General features: G+C 48.5%; 1 protein-coding gene across 7 annotated transcripts in view; it reads left to right on the top strand.

Moving 5' to 3' along the window:
- The window catches only part of CYRIA (CYFIP related Rac1 interactor A), a 102,457-nt gene that overhangs the window by 40,056 nt on the left and 43,138 nt on the right, over positions 1-19,263 (top strand). For 5 of the 7 annotated variants that reach the window (XM_086323567.1, XM_086323568.1, XM_086323564.1 and 2 more), the window contains exon 2: positions 3,576-3,727. The gene's annotated coding sequence lies outside the window, so the exon portion shown is untranslated. Of the gene's footprint in view, positions 1-26; positions 333-3,575; positions 3,728-19,263 lie in introns of those variants that run through there. The other 2 variants (XM_086323565.1, XM_086323563.1) reach the window with 2 other exon arrangements.

Here is a 19,263-nt window from a genome sequence, read left to right as displayed (position 1 = left end):
CCGGTCATTTGTAACCATGGCAACAGAAGCAGACCCGTGCTGATGTTGTGTGAGGTTGGGCTGCTGGTGGGGACCAGAGGCGGAAGTTGTCAGTGTCTTTCTTCACTTGACTCTGTGCTCCCTGACGGATCTCTGGCCTGTGGGTGACTCAGACAGGAAACCGCCAGCCGTCCCTTCAAAAAGCTTGGACTCCTCTCAAAGATATGCTTGCTTTTCATTGCTCTGTGTTTGTTTGGATGGTGGGGGAGTAGTTTACAGAATCAAGGCCAGAGCCCTGGAGCAGGCTTCTCCTTGGGAGGGTCTCCGTGATTGAATGGACAAGATGGAAGGAGGTAGGACCCTGTGAGGGCTGGGTGAGGATCCAAGCTATCTAAATGCTGGTCTGTGGGCCAGAGCCAGTGATGACACAGATCTCTCCAGAAGCTTGGCCCCAAATCCAGGTTGGGCTGTACTTTTTTTTTTTTCCTTTTTTTTTTTTTTTAGCTTCTCTAGATGCACAACAAGTTTGGGGAACCACTGGAGTGGGTTGGACTGGTATCTAGGACTTGTCTTTGGGGGGGACCTCTGTATTCCCTGCCTACCATCTAGTACCCATTCGGATCCTGTAAAGTATTATTAGTTTTGATATTACAAAGTGATCAGGTTATTAGTTTAGCTTTCTATTTGTGTGGATGTTCAGCTTACCAGGTGACTGCCAGCCTCAATGGTGCCCACTGGGAGTTGGGGGACTTTCGTTGTGTCTGTAATTAAGTAAAGTGAACAAAAGGAAAAGATTCTGGAAGTACTTAGAGTCATGGTCTGGAGGAGACCCAGCATTCTGCTGGCCTTGACTCTCTTAGTATTGCGATAGAAGAAAGTGTGATTCTTGCCGGACCCCACTGGGGGAGATCAAGTCCTAATCAAACACATGAAAATGGTTCTAAGTTTGAGAGCATTTGAGCAGGACAGGGGTGGGGACGGGATCACACCCCCTGATACTGATTGCCTCGAAAGTTCCCAGGTCCTTTTGTGACACCTCTGGCTTCAGCCACAACCAAGAGGTGAGAGAGGTGGTCTCCCCTGGATTCTTCTTTAGAAAGCCACTGTAGTCAGGGGCCCTGGCACACAGCACCCGTGGGGGGCACCCTTCTCCTTGGCCTGTGCTCTGCTGGGAATTCACGGGCACGACCCCAAAGGTGGAGGAAACTAACTTCTCTCCCCGGCCCGACCCCGATCCCCCCACTCCCCACCCCGCTACCACCATGACCTGGTTTCCCAAAATGCAAGGCTCAGAAATCCCTTTCTCATCAGGAAGGAGTTGCTGTGTTTTCTCTATCATTTCCTTCCCTTCCCCCGCCACTTCCTGTTTTTTCTTCCCCTTTCTCCACCCCCCATCATCTCTCCAGCCTGTCACTTGTTGTCCAAGACCAGGAACAGAGGCCGGCCGTTGATAATCATGATTTCCTGACAGGCCCTCTGGCTGCTCGGGGCCAGGGCCAGCCCAGCATCTCTGGGGCACGTGAGTCCTGGTTGGCAGCACACAGGAAGCCAGGGCCCTTCGAGCCTCTTGTCTGAATGAGAATCTAACGAGAATAACCCTTCATGTCCTGACAGCATTAACAGCTGCCAGAGAACTTTCGCCTGCCTTCAAGCTAACACACTGGAAAATAAGACAGCTCCTAGTGTTTTTTGGCCTAATAACTGTAGTCCAGTTTAGATGAACAAAACACAGATTTTGGAGTCAGAGATGAGTCCATGCCTCATTCTGCACCGAATTTTCTTTATGACTCTGCAGGGCATTCTAGTTCTCTCCAACTCAGCTCTAGGTCTAACCTTTTGGGAAAATGGAACTCATGGTACCTTTAGGGGAAGTTTTTGAGGATAAATTAGGAAACTATATCTATAAGATTCACATGATATGAATGCTTTGCTTCATGAATGTGGGATCCCTTCTTTGGTTTTGATGTTTTGCATAGAGGAGTGGCTGTTCAAATGTACACTGTTCAGAAAAATCACATAATAAAACAACAAGGTCCTACTGTGTAGCGGAGACATTGTTTTGCTGACAAAAGTCTGTCTGGTCAAAGCTATGGTTTTTCCAGTAGTCATGTATGGATGTGAGAGTTGGACTAAAAAGAAAGCTGAGCACAGAAGAACTGAGGCTTTTGAACTGTGGTGTTGGAGAAGACTCTTGAGAGTCCCTTGGACTGCAAGGAGATCCAACCAGTCCATCCTAAAGGAGTTCAGTCCTGGGTGTTCATTGGAAGGACTGATGTTGAAGCTGAAACTCCAATACTTTGGCCACCTGATGCGGAGAGCTGACTCATTGGAAAAGACCTTGATGCTGGGAAAGATTAATGGTGGGAGGAGAAGGGGATGACAGAGGATGAGATTGTTGGATAGCATCACCGACTCGATGGACATGAGTTTGAGCAAGCTCCGGGAGTTGGTGATGGACCGGGAGGCCTGGTGTGCTGCAGTCCTTGGGGTCACAAAGAGTCAGACATGACTGAGCGACTGAACTGAACTGAACTGTGTAGCACAGGGATCTATGTTCAATATCCAGTAATAAACCATAATGGACATACTCAGATATATGTATATATGTATAACTGAATCACTTTCTCTGGTAGCTCAGTTGGTAAAGAATCTACCTGCAATGCAGAAGATATGGGTTTGATCCCTGGGTCAGGAAAATCCCTTAGAGGAGGAAATGGCACCCATTCCAGTATTCTTGTCTGGGAAATCCAATGGACAGAGGAACCTGGCAGGCTACAGTCCATGGGGTCGCAAGAGTTGAACACAACTGAGTGGCTAAACTACCACCATAACTGAATAACTTTGCTGTATACCAGAAACTAACACAATATTGTAAATCAATTATAGTTTAACAAAAAAAAAGGTGGGGGGAATCACATAATGGATGATATCCATGGGAGGAGAGTCCATGTGTATTTCTGTGTTTTCTTGAAACATGTAGTGACAGATAGACAAAAGAGACAGAGACAGATCAGCTGACCTAGGGGCTGGGTATACAGACGACTCTCATTAAAAAACCAACTCCACCCACCACTGTGCTCATGGGTCCCTCTCTTCCATAACAGTATTTTTCTAAAGGGAAACAGGGAAAACCATGCCAACCACATGCCTGAGGTGGACTGTTTTACTCATTCAGCTCCCAGGGGGTAATACTACAAAAAACTACAAAAACAGCATTCTGGAAAAAGTGCCACCTCTCTTTTGGAAAAAGAAAAACAGAGAGTTCCATTCAGGGTCAATGACCACTTGTTTGAGAAGTCAGATGGGTCACGTGGCTGCTTTTTAAAAATTTGTTTTAAAATTCCAGAGGCCAAAGAGTCAGAGACACGTTCTGATCTGGAGTCTTCCTCCAAGTGGCAAGACCCTTGAGTGAGGCTCTTTTCTTCTCTGAGCCTCAGTTTCCCCAACTACATGTGACAAGGTTGTTGTGTTTCTTCCGTCCCTGGTAATCGGTGATTCTGGGGCTGTCTCTGCTCTGCGTAAATGAATGTGTTATGGCCAGAGTAGAAGAGGAAATGGCCTCTCCTAGTAACATGACTTGTGTTCCCTTTCTGCAGATTATCACTCACCAGGGACAGAGAAACCACAGGACTCTCAGGGGCCACAGCCCTGATCTGGGGAGCTAGACTTGTCTTGGCTGAACAGCTGCTCATCTGATTCGTTCCGTCAGCCTGGATTGGTGACTCCAAGTCACGGGAGAGATCTCCAGGTAAGAAACAACTGTCTTTGCTTTTAGCCGACAGCACGGTGATGACCAGCATTTTTAGTGCAGAGAATCTATGATATTCGGGCTTCCAGAATACCCAGAAGTCTCAAGGATGGTCCTTCGGCCAGAGATCTCATCTCTGATTGGAACTCATGCTTCCTTACACCACATACATGTACAAGGAGAAAAAAGAAAAAACAAGGATATAATAAAGAACTGATGTGTATTTCAAAGTAGCTCATTCTGAAGTGGTCAACTGTCCCCAGGTTCTGTAACTGCATTTTGAGTGGGAGCATTTGCTACATGAGTCTTCTGAGTGTTTAGGCAAGAAACAGAGGAGCTTGAAACATGGAGGGGGAGCAGCTCAGAGCTGTTGTTGTAGGTTGCTCTGTCCCTACAGAATCCATCTGAGGGTTTCTTTCTGCCCATCCTGGCCATCCAGATTAAGACCAGCAAGGAGAGAAGTGGCTGACCTGGCATGAATTTAAGCCTCATGCCAGAGGCCTGGTTGGTGTCTCACTTGCTGTAACATTTTGGGAGGTAAAACCAGCTGAATTTCCAGGTAAATTTGGCACCGCGGTGCACCACTACGGACTATGGTGCCCTTGCCTCTTCCCTCATCACCAGCACGTTGGCTTTTTCTCTCCCACCGCCTCCCAGTCAGTTTTGGATACTTTTCTTCTTACCTGGAAGGGGAGAGGGTCACACCTACTTGAACCTCTTTGAACATCGGCCTGACACAAGCTGACATTCCTCCCAGGTGACCTAAGATCTGCTGATTTTGTCTGCTGGGACTGTGGGGTATCAGTGCATCTCCTTTAAGCTGGCCCAGGGCACCCACACATCCGAGGTCAGCAGTCACGAAGGAGGTGACAATACACCCTGATGACCACACGCCCGTTTGTTACTCTTTCAGTGTTTGCTGCTGTTACCTTCTGCTGTCTTCTCCTAAAGCTCATCTTTTTCATTTACATATTTTTATTTTCCCCTGAAAAGCAAAATCAGAAGCATTTCATAAAGCTTGACAGTACAGAAGGTAAGGCCAGGTGATTTCGCAGGTATTTTCCAGTTCTGAAGTCCTGGGGTTATTTTGTCCCAGACTTGTTCCTTATGCCAGATTCTCATTCTTGGGGGAACTGATTTGTCTTGTGCTCCTTGCCTTTCTTCCTCTTATGATTTCTTTCCCCCGAGGGGTCCCTGAGTTGTAGCATAATTCAGAGGAAGGAGAAGAGCTTTTGAAATTAGACAGACTTGATTTCACATCTCAGTTCTGCTATTTATTGGTTGAGTGATTTTTGCTTAGATCATCGTAAATTCCTGAGCTTCAGTTTCCCCACCGTAAGATGGGGACAGTCCCTGCTGTGATGAAGGCTTGTGCTTAGGCTCCAAGGAGACGATAATGCATTGCCGTGGGTTCTTGCAGATGGTAAACCTCAAAAAAATGTCAGCTTCTTTCCCTGGTCATCCTTATTCAGAGGTATTTCAATACAGCTTTGAGCCCCCATTGAGCTCCCTTTGAACCTGTGGCCAAAACCCTAGGGACAGGCTAGTCTACACACACAAGTAAAGAAGAGAACTGTTAACAGCTCTCGATTTCAGCATTCCTCTTCAGTAGCAGCCTTCCCTCTTCTAGCTTTGACAGACCACCTTCTGCAGTTCAACTATTTGACGGTTTGCTCTGTTATATCTCACCACCCTCCCAGCCTCTTGAGTACATCCTTTGTCCCATCAGATAGTAGCTGAAAACTAACTCATCACCAGCAGCTTTCCCACTTCAGACCAGCGTACTTCCAAGATCCAGACGAATGTCCTTACAGCTAGGATCAGCTGATTTGGGGGCAGATTTCCTGGCCCCTCAGCGAGACAGTTAGGTTTCAAGCACATGTTTGTCCAGGCCCACAGTGTTGGTTTTCTTCCTTAACTGTTAGCTCTTATGGGGCATTCTTTTATCCAGCCATCCATGCATTCCACAAATATGAATGAAGCATGTCTACACAGCAGGGGCATTCTTGGGGTTAGGGTTCTGTACAAAACAAAGCAAAATTCCTGTTTCCTTTGAGCTTGCATTCTGATGGGATCAAGGGCGTGTCAGTAAATAAACAAGCATATATTATCCCAGGTAGTACTAAGTGTTATGGAAAAAATAAAGCAAAAAATAATGACCATAAAGCCAATTCACAGTGATAGCAGTACCTGTATGCCTGTAGCCCCCAGCCTCCTGTTTTCAACAGGATACCAGGGAAGCCCCCCTGACTGGGTGTCACTGGAGCAGGATCCGAACAAAGTTGGGGACGGAGGCTTGAAGGAAAGTGGGAACAAAGGCTGTGAAGTAGGCATGTGCTTGGGCTACAAGGAGCTGCCAGTGGCCAATAGGATTGGAGCAGATGGAACGAGGGACAGTGGAAGGAGGTGAGGACAGGAGGCGTGGGCAGGTGGTGCAGGCCTTGTGAGCCACTGTGAAGACTTGGGCTTTTATGTTCTGGTTGACTTTTCCAGAGCCTCCTCTACCCTTCCTCCTTCTTCCCCAGAATATCTCAAGGGCCTCATCCCTGAAACATCCTGCAATAGAAATGAAGATGGATGTTCTTGCCCAATAGAGTACTCACCATTCATTCCCAAACCTGTATTGGGCACTCGGTAGTGAGACTCTGGAGATAAATGAGACTTGGCCCCGTTCTAGGAGCCTGTGGCCAGGCACTGGTTCAAGGCTGCTTGGAGAGTATGCATGGATAAATCAGGTCCAAGTGAGCAGTTGTCCTAATTTGGTTACTTTGGAAGCAGTTGCCAGAGTGGGAATTTTCTGCTGGTACCTCCCACAAGTTGCTGGTACTAATTTTCTTGGAATTCATTCACCTAGACTGTTGCCAAGCCTGGCCTTTTGGGTTGAGGGAGGATCAATCCATTCAGCAAACCTGTGAGTGCCTATTCTGTGTTGGTACCAGTGCTAGACACCTGGGGAAAGATGCTGAGATCCAGCCCCTGCCCTCGGGTGGTTTATGGTTTTCCTGAGAAGCCTGCTAGTAATTATACAGCACACTACTTATCAGATGAGAGTGGGTGTGAGGGAGCCAAGAGATGGAGCATTTGGGGTAGTGAGCTCCCTGTCCCTGGGAGAATGTAAGCAGAATGAGGGGCATAGCTGAGGAAGCTTCCTAGGGACACACTATCTCCACTGAGTCCTGGAAGTGAGAGGAGTAGTCTGCCAGGTGAATAGCAGGGAGAGCGGGAAACTTCAGGGAAAGGTTAGGCATTTCCAGGCAGAAAGGGGGCGTACACAAGGGCTGCCTCTCGGAGGACCTGTGAAGGTGAGGTGAAGGTGAGGTGAGTCTGAGCAAGAAAGACTCATTCAGAGACAGAAGGTGGGAGGACTAACCAGGGGCCTTGAATGTCAGGCCGAGAGGGTTGGGTGAATCCTGAGGACAGCTCAGAGCTGGTAACAGAAACTTAAGTGAAGACGGATGGACCTGACGAGGAAGTTTTACAAAGCAAAGGGTCAGCTTTTATTTGACCCCCTGTTCTGTAAAGTGCTGATTTTACGTCCACTCCTTATAATAGTATATGATCATACCTCAGCTGTAAAACAGATTCATACAGACCAACTGAGTGAGATGCTTGTGAGGGTGCCCAGCCTTTCCACCACGAGGTCCCTGGGAATGGTGAGTGCTGATGGCCCTGCACCTGCATCTTGGTGCACAAATTACTGGGAAATGGTTAAAACACGAGTCTTGTGTTCTATTCATGGGTCGCAAAGAGTCCGACTCTTTGCAATCCCATGGACTACAGCACACCAGGCTTCCCTGTCCTTCATCAATTCCCAGAGCTTGCTCAAACTCATGTTCATTGAATCGGTGGTGCCATCCAACCATCTCATCCTCTATCGACCCCTTCTCCTGCCTTCAGTCTTTCCCAGCAGGTGAATGGAATTGTACACATGCATTAAACAGACAATATCTGAACCCTCATGATGCACCAGCCACCATGCTAGGCCTGGGAGCATCCAGACAAATGAAGCCCGATCAGCCCCCCAAGTAATTCATAGCTCGTGACAAAGACAGAGGAACCAGCAGTAACAGGAGCAGATGGTGGGCAAGAGCCTCAGCATAAACAAAGTGATGTGGGTGCGGAGAGGGAGCCTGCCCTCTGCTCAGGCAAGTCAGGGAATTCTTCCAAGATGGGCCATGTGAGCTAGGTTTTGAAGGATGAGTAGGAGTTGGGGGCTGGGAGAAAGTACAAAACAGGACTCTCATAAATAAGGGCGAACACTCAGTCCTCTGTGATGACGCTGGGGAGGAAGTAGCACAGATAATGCCTCAGCTCTGCTTTGAAAAAAAAACAGTAGTCGCTACCTCCTCATCCTCCCACCTCATTCCCAACAGAAACTAAAAATAATCATTGACTAATTTGAGTTCATCCCTTCTCTGACTGCATGGAGATTGTTAGTGATCAGAATTGGATGAAGGGGACCAAGAAAAGAAGTACAAAGGAGGAGGCAGGAGATTTTTGAAACTGTATCTGTCCTATGTTTCTCTTAGAAAAAACAATCTAGATATAGATGTTATGTATATGCACACTCTCATGTGTAAATGGATCTGATACATATGAAAGTACATATGTACACATGTATGTGTGTGCATGCATAGTCCCGCAGTTGTGTCCAACTCTCTGCAGCCCCTTTAACTGTAGCCCACCAAGCTCCTCTGTCCATGCAATTTTGTAGCAAGAATATGGGAGTGGGTTGCCACTTCCTACTCCAGGAGATCTTCCCAGCCCAGGGATCAAACCTGCATCTCTTGGGTCCTACACTGGCAGGCAGATTCTTTACCATCATGCCACCTGGGAAGCCAATATACAAGTATGCACACATTCGTATTATATAGAATTTGTTTTAACCGAGCACAGAGCCTGGTGCCCGTGACCTTCAGGCACGCTTGCTGTCTGGAGATGGATGCGGGTGAGAATTGACCTCGCTGACTTTCACACATCCCTGGTGTGTCAAGGTGGCTGAGGGTCATGGTATTGTACGTTCAGAAGCACAGCAGGAGGGAGTCTGGATGCTGGCCGTGGCAAAGGAGCCTGCAGCTCTGGAAGACGAAGCGCCTCGCCCGAGGCCCGCAGCTATCAGCTGGTCAAGATTCAGGCCCTCTTCTGACTGTCCCTCTCCCGCAGTGCCATGCTGTGTGTCACCCTGTCTATGAAAAGGGAAAGTGTGCCTGTGCGCTCAGTCGTGTCCAACTCTTTGTGATGCCATGGACTATTGCCCACCAGGCTCCTCTGTCTGTGGGATTTCCCAGGCAAGAAATACTGGAGTGGGTTGCCATTTCCTGGATCTTCAAAACCCAGGGATCAAACTCACGTCTCCTGCATCTCCTGCGTTGGCAGGCGAGTTCTTGACCACTGCGCCACTGGGGAAGCCTATAAATAGAGCTTCAGACTGCAATAGCAACTCATTGTGGAGTCAGGGATACGTGTGCCCGGAAATCCTCTGTAGATCCCTCTGGTGCTGGCAACACACTATACCTTGCTGTGCAGGGGAGGAAGAAGGAAGGAGGGAAGGAAGGAAGGGAGGGAGAAGGAGGAAAAGGGAGGAGGGTAAGGAGGGATAGGATGAAAGGACAGACATCAGGGTGAACTTGGGTTCTAGTCCAGGCCTGGCATAGACACACCTTTGACCCTGGATACCCCTTCCCTTCTCTGTCATCACTAGGAGGGTATTGGGCTTGATTGTTCAACTCCTGTTTCTGAACTTGTCCCCAAGGAGTGTCCTTGGATTCATTCCCCTGTGGTCCCACAGGACCCCACTCGAATTTGCATCACCATCACCAGAAAGCTCTAGAAGGTGAGAAACGAGAGCCCCCACCTCCTTGTGGAGGGCCGGATCTCCCCCAGCCCTGGAACCAGAACAGCTGAGCCAGTACAGAGAACATGGAGGGCTCAGCTGCACCCTGTCCTCCCAGCCTTCTGCTGGGAGCCCCAGTGTAACTGCTCCCTTGTTCTGTCCCCCTTTCCAGTGCCCCAGCCTTCTTGCACCTCAGTCTTCCAGCCTGGAGAAGTTCAAGTGCTGGGCTTGGCCCTGCACCTTTCTTCCCTGGGGACTTGTAAGCTGCCAGCCCAGATGTCCCAGGAGGGAGCCTGCAACTGACCTGGAAAGCAGGAAGGAAGCCGGGGGCAGGAGCAGGCTGCAAACTGGCGGAGAGAGGAGTCCTGTGGAGTCGTCCATGTGGGTGTGGCTTTGGGCATCAGTGCCCCGTGGCTTCTCCTTCCTGCCAGTCAGCTCTCTTTGCCCTGAGCCTGCTGCTAGCCAGGGTTCTGGGGCAATTTGTCATTCAGTCGATTAGTCGTGTCCGACTCTTTGCGACCTCATGGACACGCAGACTTTCTTGTGCTTCACCATCTCCTGGAATTTGCTCAAAGTCATGTACATTGAGTTGATGATGCCACCCAACTATCTCATCCTCTGTTGTTCCCTTCTCCTGCCTTCCATCTTTCCCAGCATCGGGGTCTCTTCCAGTGAATCAGTTCTTCGCGTCAGGTGGCCAAAATATTGGAGCTTCAGCTTCAGCAGTCATCCTTCCAATGAATATTCAGGGTTGGTTTCCTTTAGGACTGACTGGTTTGATCTCCTTGCTAACACCTCACTTCAATATTCTGTTCCATTTCTGGGCTGAGCTGCAGGTTCAATCATTTAATGGCTGTTTATTAGGCATCTCCTGCTTGCAGAGCTTGTCCTGTGAAAAAGTGAAAAAGTCACTCAGTCGTGTCCAACTCTTTGTGACCCCATGGATTTTATAGCCCTCCAGGCTCCTCTGTCCATGGAATTCTCCAGGCAAGAATACTGGAGTGGGTTGTCATTCCCTTCTCCAAGGAATCTTCCCCACCCAGGAATCGAACTGGGGTCTCCTGCATTGCAGGCAGATTCTTGGAATGTCTGAGCCACCAGGGGAAATCCACCCCCCCCAACCCCCAAGCAGAACTTTTCCTAGATGATGGCGTTTCAAAGCTGAAGTCAGCAATGCAATAAACACAGGGAGACTTCACGAGTGTGGGACACCTCCTTCTGTCCAATGGAACAAGTGGAGCCTCGTAGGAGACCAGAGGCTGGAGAGTTCCTTGAACCAGGTGGCTTCTCAGAGGAGCTGGGAGTCTGGAGAGGAGCGGGTAGCAAGGAGGAGATGGAGGCGGGAGCCTGGGTCGGGGGAGTGGAAAGTAGGCGGAGAGAAGGATGGAGGAGCTGACTAAGGATGAATAGGGAAGGGGCTACTGTGCTGAGTGGGAGGAACAGCTTAGAGGGTGGATTTCTTGTGGGTAGTTTTCTGGCGTGGGTGTGGGTGGAAGCTCTGCTTTAAGCCCTTTTGGTATAAAATACCTGCTCACCAAGTAGAAATCCATCCACTATGCTCAGCTCCGATATCAGGCAAGGAAGAGGGCTCAGGATGCCCCGGTGAAGGGCCCCCCAGCTCTGGGCAGAGCTAGCACAGGCCCCTCTGTGTGCGGCTGGAGAGCCCGGGCTGGGCCTCCTCCTTGAATGGCCTGACAAAGACTTGCTTGTTCTCCCCTGACATCAGACCTCACCCTCAGGATTTCTCTGTTCTTCTGGGGCAAGATCTCACACAGTGATAATAGAGTGAAAGGGAAGGGAGGAATCGAGTGAAGAATGTCTCAGGCGTCACCATGCCAACCGGCTCCCCAGGCAGAGGGTAGGAAGGGGGCGCCAGCCGTGTGCGCCCTGAGCATCTTTTGGGTCACACCCTGGCAGGGACAGCCCTGAGCTGCTGACAGCCTGGTTGGAGATGAACGGGAGCTGCTGATGTTGGTTCTGAGAGATGCTAGTGGCCTGGTCAGTGACAGACAAAATATTAGTGAGTCACGTTGATTAATTGCTGCACATAGTGGTTTGCTTGTTTTCTGTTGGTGTGTGTGTGTTTTATCTTAAGTAAGTGTTGCATTTAAACACCTGGTTTTCTATTTGTTATTTTAACAAAGATGTATTGAGAGAGCTCTGCCTTGGAAATTTCATAAAATTTGTCTTTAGAGGGTTCTGTGAGATCACTCAGTCTTGCTTCTGTCTGATCCTTTTTTCAGATGAGTAAACTGAGGCCAGGAGAATGGGAGGCATTGTGGAAAGTGGCAGCAGGAAAGATGGTATAGCCTTCTTGTCCAGGCTCCAGGATGCACATCCTGTGTGACAAGCCCTCAGCCTAAGACCTGGTCCGAGGTGGGGGATTACTGAATGCCATCCCTGCTTACCTTCTGTGCCGTGATTTGTGCCAGGCGGTGGGTGGTGGGGGCGGGAAGGGGGCTGTCAATAAATGAACTCACCCTTAAAACAAAATGAATATGAAACTAGTACAAGGGGAACCCCTGGTTTCACTTATCTTAAGACAATCAATCCTAAAACAACCATTTACTTGTGATATACAGGATGGAAGGGAGATTTGGCACTGGAACTTCACATCCTTAATCTAGTGCATGCATGCATGCATGCTCAGTCGCTTCAGCTGTGTCCAACTCTGTGCGACCCCATGGACTGTAGCCCGCCAGGTGCCTCTGTCCATGGGATTCGCCAGACAAGAATACTGGAGTGGGTTGCCATGCCCTCCTCCAGGGGATCTTCTCGACCTAGGGATTGAAGCTGTGTCTTTTATGTCTCCTACATCGGGAGATGGGTTCTTTACCACCTGGGTCAGATTCATGGCCAAGGCCATAGGCTAGTAAGTGAAAGGGAAGCCAGGGTCTCCACGGTCTCTTCAGTGTGTTTCCCACATTCCACCCTCCACTCCACCAAATGACCTGGGATTACTTTGTTGAGCTGGGTTCTCAGCTGCTAGGAACTGCGGAGCAGCCCCTGACCTGGTGGTTGAGTTAACAATTTGCTATCTTCAAGTGGAATTTAGGAATAGCCTAAACAACACTTGATCTGTCTGTGAGAGCTGGCAACCCTGGAGCATATGCAGGGCACAACTTTCAAATTTAGTCATTTGTGGCCACAGACACCAGCCTGGGAACTCTGGCTGCAGGGTCAAGTTTAAACCAGGATAGCACATGGTTGAGTCATCAAGGGCAGGGCTGGGCTTAAACAGAAATCTGGAGATAAACTTGGTGAGCTTGTTTGTTTGGTTTAATTGTGGTCTTGCTGGATCAGCCCAAACAGGGAAGTTCCACAGTCCCTCTGCTAACTCCTCTGTGTATGTCGAGTTTCCTGCCGGAGCATCCTTTGTGAAAACAACACTCTACTTCAGCACACCTCCTGACTGTTTATACATACAGGGTGGGGTAACCGATCGCTAACGGAGGATCGCCTGCTGTCCCAGTTTAGGCTTCCAGAGAATTTTCCAGATCCGCAATATAATTTTAAGCGGATGTTGCATGAGAATGAGCGGTCAGAATTCATTCTGATCAGCTTGGATAGGATTTCAGCCCTTCCTTCCTTCCTTTCTTTCTTTCTTCCTTTCTTTCTCTCTCTCTTTCCCTTTTGCAACTGGAGTCAAGTTGATTCAGCCACCAGATCCGTTTCCCTGGGTGGAAAAGGTAATTTGAGAAATTCAGGGGAAGAGGCTGGGAAGGAGGATGCTTACACCAAACGGGTGAATCTATTCATTTTTCTTTCCTACCAAATGTCACGGCTCCATTTCCAGCAAAGTGGTCAAGACCAGTGCTTTCGACGTGCCCGTGAACAGGGATGAAGCCAGTAAATGTGTTCAATGAGCGCTGGGTGCCACAGCTGTGAACGTGAGCCCATTTTACTACCAAGAGGAGCAACATTTAGAATATATTCAGGGCGTTGAAACTGATCCCTCTGCTTTGTCCATTTTGTGAAAAGGACAAACTTCTTTTGTGAAAAGTGTTAGTCTCTTAGCAGTGACTCTCTGACACCATGGACTGTAACCTGCCAGGCTCTTCTGTCCACAGAATTCTCCAGGCAAGAATACTGGAGTAGATAGCCATTCCCTTCTCTAGGGGATCTTCTAAACCCAGGGACAGAACCTGAGTCTCATGTCTCTTGCATTGGCAGGCAGGTTCTTCACCATCTGAGTCACCAAGGAAGCCTGACCGGCACTTTTAACGGGAGATGAGCACTCCCCTTAGTGGAGAAAGTACTTAACTGCAAGCTTTTAACATTTGCCCAAAGGAAAGCTCTTGGTTGTGGCAGAAATACATAGATTTAGTATCTCTGAAAGCCAACTACTTATCTACATTGGAAAGTTATTGTGAGAAATTAAGTGAGATTATTTGTGGGCAGCGCTTAAAATGGCATTGAGTGAAGGACTGAGGGTCAGCAGCTGCTAATTCAGAGAAGGAGATGGCACCCCACTCCAGTACTCTTGCCTGGAAAACCCCATGGACGGAGGAGCCTGGTAGGCTGCAGTCCATGGAGTCGCAAAGAGTTGGATACGACTGAGCGACTTCACTTTCACTTTCCACTTTGCTGCATTGGAGAAGGAAATGGCAACCCACTCCAGTGTTCTTGCCTGGAAAATCCCAGGGACGGGGGAGCCTGGTGGGCTGCCATCTATGGGGTCGCACAGAGTCGGACACGACTGAAGTGACTTAGAAGCAGCAGCAGCTGCTAATTAATTGTGTTTATCTGAGAATGAGGATTTGGGAAGCAAGGGGCTGAGTGACGTCATTTGGGGAGTCTTCAGGGCCCTCTGTGCCCACACTGATACCTATTGGGAAAGATGAATGAAGAGTAGTGGACAGGACTTACCTGGGACGGGACCCACTGCCAGCCCACCTGCTCCAAGGCCAAAAACAGTGAGGACCACTTCAGAATGCAGGCCTTCTTGTCTTGCCAGAGCTTTTATTTCACAGAGCATCCCACAGTGCAATTCCAACCCCACTTGGTGAGGAGACACTATTCCTTTGCCACATCTGTCCTTGACCTTGGACTTCTCCCAGCTCAGCTTCCCAGTGATGCTGAGACAGCTCCACAAGTCTCCTTTTGTGAAAGTGACTCACTGGCCAACTCCTCCTAGCTGCGGGAGGAGATGTCTTTTTCAGAAGTTAATTTGGGCATCACCGAGGCTGTATTTTGCTCTTCTGATGACTCAAGTTTTCTTTCTTTTAATTGTCAGACCTAAGATGTGACTCCTAGGAGTCTGAATCCAGTTACAGCTTTATTAGACTAGATGTGAGAGTGGGGGGAACAATTTTCCTTCCCTCTCCCCTTCCTTTATTCTTTCTTTTCTTCCTTCTTCCCTTTCTTCCTTTCATTCATTCCTCCCTCTCGCTCACATTTCCCTCCTCTCCCACTGGCCCCTCCTCTTTCCTTCCCTCTTGCTCTAAGGTGATGGCCGGCACTCCGGTGAGAGGTCCTTGGATACACACGTTGGCTCCCACACCTTCTTCTGTCCACTCACTTTTCCATGTATTCGGAAATACGTATTCACTAAACAGCCTATTTTGAATTCAAACATGAGTCAGTCCCAGTCCCTTTGCTGTAAGGATTCATCCTTTAGGATGAGAGGCAGACAAGTGAACAAGAATGGCAAGATTGAGGGAAGGTGCTGGAAGAGGGCTCCCAGGGGGGCGGAGGAACAGAGGGCAGGCCCCTGCCCTGGACCAGCCCGGGACTGGCACCAGCAGCGGCACCGGCCCCTGGCTGGTGGTGGACGTAAGTTTGCTTGGCAGAGAACCACCTTTGTAGCAGTTTTAAATGCCACCTAGGAAGACTGGTCCCACCACTTCATCATAAGCCAAAGATGGATGTGCCAACAGGTCTCATGGCCAGGCCTCTGCCCAGCTGTCACTCCAAAAGCCTCTCATCTCTATCCACAGAGAATGTCATTTCAGCCACGGGGGACTTAGAGCTTCCCATCCTCCCAACCCCAGACCTCCACAGCCACCAAGGCCCACTGACAATTGAGTGAGCAATTGTCCTCCCACTCCATAGCCCCCTCCTGCAGGAAGCCTTCCCAGGTCCTTCCAGCGAGAGAGGTCCTCTCCTGTCTTCCACCCTCTTCCCAGACACCGGTCATCACTAGAACCTTCCAGCCTTTGTAGCCACCTCTCTGTATTTGGCTGCACTGGGTCTTCGTTGCACACATGGGCTTCTCCTGTTGTGGAGCACAGGTTCCAGAATGCGCAGGCTCTCCAACTGCAGTGGGCAGGCTTTGTTGCCTCACTGCATGTGGGATCTTAGCTTGTCGGCCAGGGATTGAACTTGCAACCCCGCATTGGAAGGTGAATTCTTAACCCCTGGACCACCAGGGAAAGCCCTCTATAGCCACCTTTAAACATGGCTTCTCTCTGCTACCAAGCCACTGCAGGGGCCATGGCTTACGTAGCTCTAGTCTAAGAAGAGCAAATGTTTGTGCCTTTACTGACTATGCGCCAACTTTCCTGTCCTCTGTTAAGGGCTGTGCTGGGTATGGAGGCTGGACCACTGATTAACACCTGCCTTCAGGAAGCTCAGGAGACACATAGGAATATTATATTTTGATAGAAATATTTACAGCATATACAGAGTGTATATATTAGGACCAGAACAAGGAAGAGGTCAGGTCTAACTTGGGAGCTTGTGACAAAGGAGAAGAGGGATGTTGGATTGGGTGGAGGTGGGCATCAGCTGAATCAAGTCACATGTGAAGTGAAACGTAGGTGGATAGATCACTCAGCAGAAACAACAGAGTTTTGCCAACTACACAGAATCTTCAGTGTTACTGGTAATTTCTAGAAATGTTGAAAGAATTCATTACTTGTTTCAACTGCCATTTCCTGGGCAAAGTAAGTAGACTGCCAAAGTCTCAGCAGTTAGCAGCATCATTTCACCATCTCTTGGAATTTTTTTGAGTCAGCGGACATAGCTTTGGTGTTTTCAAATTACCCCCTACCTACTCCCTTCATGTTACAAATTTACTATTATCGTCATTGCAGTGAGACCTGATTTGGACTTCAAGGGCTGTCAGGTCATCAGTTGCTTCTGGAATTCCCAAGGAAAAAAGTTGGAATTAAAGATCACATTAGACCTTTGAATACACGTGATAGATGAAACCCAGCTGCCTAAGCATTGCCTTATTAGGTACTTTGGGAGCCACTTTATCTACGTATGAAAATTAGTTGTTGTTTAGTTGCTAAGTCGTGTATATGACTCTTTTGTGACCCCAGGGACTGCAGCCCACCAGGCTCCTCTGTCCATATGATTTCCCAGGCAACAATACTGGAGTGGGTTGCCATTTCCTTCTCCAGGGCATCTTCCCAACCCAAGGATCAAACTTGCGTCTCCTGCATTGGCAGGCGAATTCTTTACCACTGAGCTACTAGGGAGCCCCTGGTTATAGTGAGTGCATTTGCATACATCATGATGTTTGATGCTTCGGAAATACACAAAGACTTGAGAATAATTTCTCTTGGGTCATTTAGGTGTTCTACCTGATTTTGAATTACTGCTTTTTCTCAGAGGTAAACTCTAGAAGCACTCTCTGTCTGCAGCAGTGGCCAATTTCCGGATAGCGTGTTGCATTCTCCAGTGTTGGGAAGCTGTCCCCACCATCCTTCCCAAATAGCTGGAAATCCAAAGGGCTCCATGGACCAAGACCAGGGAGGCTCTGTGGAAGAGCAGTCAGCACACAGTTCTGTTTCTTAAATGGAAGTCTCATCCCGTTTCTAATTAACTTAGCTCCTGGTGTGACTTTAGGTTGCCTGAATACATTTTTAGAGTTTGTTAGACATTCTCATTGCATTAAAACCTCAGGATGCTGGAGCAAGGAGTTTTCCAGGTCATCTAGCCAGTCCTAGAGGGCTAGAGACCATGAGGATGAGACTCAGAGCTAGAGCTGGGGGGTGGAGGCAGTGGGAAGGGGATGATGACCCTCCCCAGGGTCTCGTGGTGAGCACGTGGCTGAAAAGAGATTAGGACGAGAGGCAGTGACTCCCTGTACCACTCCAGTGGGTGGGCAACCCACTCCAGTATTCTGGCCTGGAGAATTCCATGGACGGTATAGTTCATGGGATCACAAAGAGTCGGACATGAATGAGTGACTTTCACTTTCACAGTCATGGTAGCTTCCATTACCTTCAGGCCCTGGGTTACACAGTAACCGTCTAACCCACTCAAGCACCAAGCTGCATTTCTTCCCAGGAGTGTCCTTGCTTCTGCTTTCTGGATTCAGAGTTCCTATGTAATCAGTCCTCAGCAGATTCTCCTGTGTCTTCCTCTACTTTTCCCCCAAAACACAATGTCTGTTTTAGAGGTTCATACTGTTCCTCACTGGGACCAGGCTCACTGACCACGCACTTTCCCATCCCCTGGAATGACTACTTCTGCCTTTTTGTTAAAATCTAAATAAGAGTATCCAACCTAATGCACACACTCCTGTAGTTTAAATGGAAAACAACAAGGGCTTACTGCATAGCACAGGGAACTCTGCTCAGTGTTAATGTGTGGCAGCCTGGATGGGAAGGGAGTTTGGGGGAGAATGGGCACCTGTATATATATGGCTGACTCCCTTTGCTGTTCACCTGTTGAGACTATCACAAAGTTGGGTAGCTTTTCCCTTCTCCAGGGGATCTTCCCAACCCAGGAGTTGAACCCAGGTCTCCCACATTGCAGGTGGATTCTTTACAGCTGAGCCACAAGGAAAGCCCAAGAATACAGGAGTGGGTAGCCTCTCCCTTCTCCAGTGGATCTTCCTGACCCAGGAATCAAACCAGGATCTCCTACATTACAGGCAGATTCTTTACCAACTGAGCGATCAGGAGAACCCTAATTGGGGTTCAAACACAAAATAAAAAGTTCAAAAAACAAACAACAGAAAAGACTGTCTGACTGAAATAACAGATAACCTGAGAGCCTCTCCTTCCATGAGAGGCTCGTGGAAGAAACATGTTCTATGGGAGGAGAAGCTCCAAGAGGTCATGGGAGTTGTGTTTCTGAACCGATGACTTCATTCATTCACTCTACGTATGGAGTTCCTATTGTGTGTCAGGCCCTCATCTAGGAGCTGGAGGGTATATGTCAGTGGCGATAGAGATTAAAAAGAAAAATAAAAACAGTGAGTGGGGAGTCGGGTGAAGTATGATGTTGAAGAGGTTGGTTAGATTGAGCTCCACTGAAAAGTAAGCCCTGAACAGAGGCCTAAAGAAAAACCATGCAGACATATTGAGGGAAAGCATTCTAGGCCTAAAGATTAGCAGAGCTCCTGTGTCAGAAACTCATGTGATAAGTTAAAGAGTGAAAAGGGAAGAGGCCAGAAGCAGTGAGTAGCCAGTGATGGAATGAGGAATTGCAGACAATGAGCTACCTTGTGGAAATGTCACTTCAGGCCTTGGTGACTATGATGAGAATTGTGTATTTTATTCTAAGTGAAACAGGGAGCCATTGAAGGGACTTTACCAGAGGAGTGACATGCTGAAACTTAAAAAAAAAAAAGTATTATTTTCAAATTTTTTTAATGGGAGGATAATTGCTTTTACAATATTGTGTTAGCTTCTGCCATACATCAACATGACTCAGCCACAAGTATACATACGTCCCCCCCATCCTGAACCCCCCTCCCCGCTTCCACCCCATCCCACCCCTCTAGGTTTTTACAGACCACTGG

The sequence above is a fragment of the Bos grunniens genome, chromosome 11 (assembly GCF_055505025.1).
Source record: "Bos grunniens cultivar Pamir isolate PY7600 chromosome 11, Bosgru_T2T1.0, whole genome shotgun sequence".
Lineage (NCBI taxonomy): Eukaryota > Metazoa > Chordata > Mammalia > Artiodactyla > Bovidae > Bos > Bos grunniens.
The sequence above is the reverse complement of the archived record's forward strand: the minus strand, read 5'-3'. Positions and strand labels throughout refer to the sequence as shown.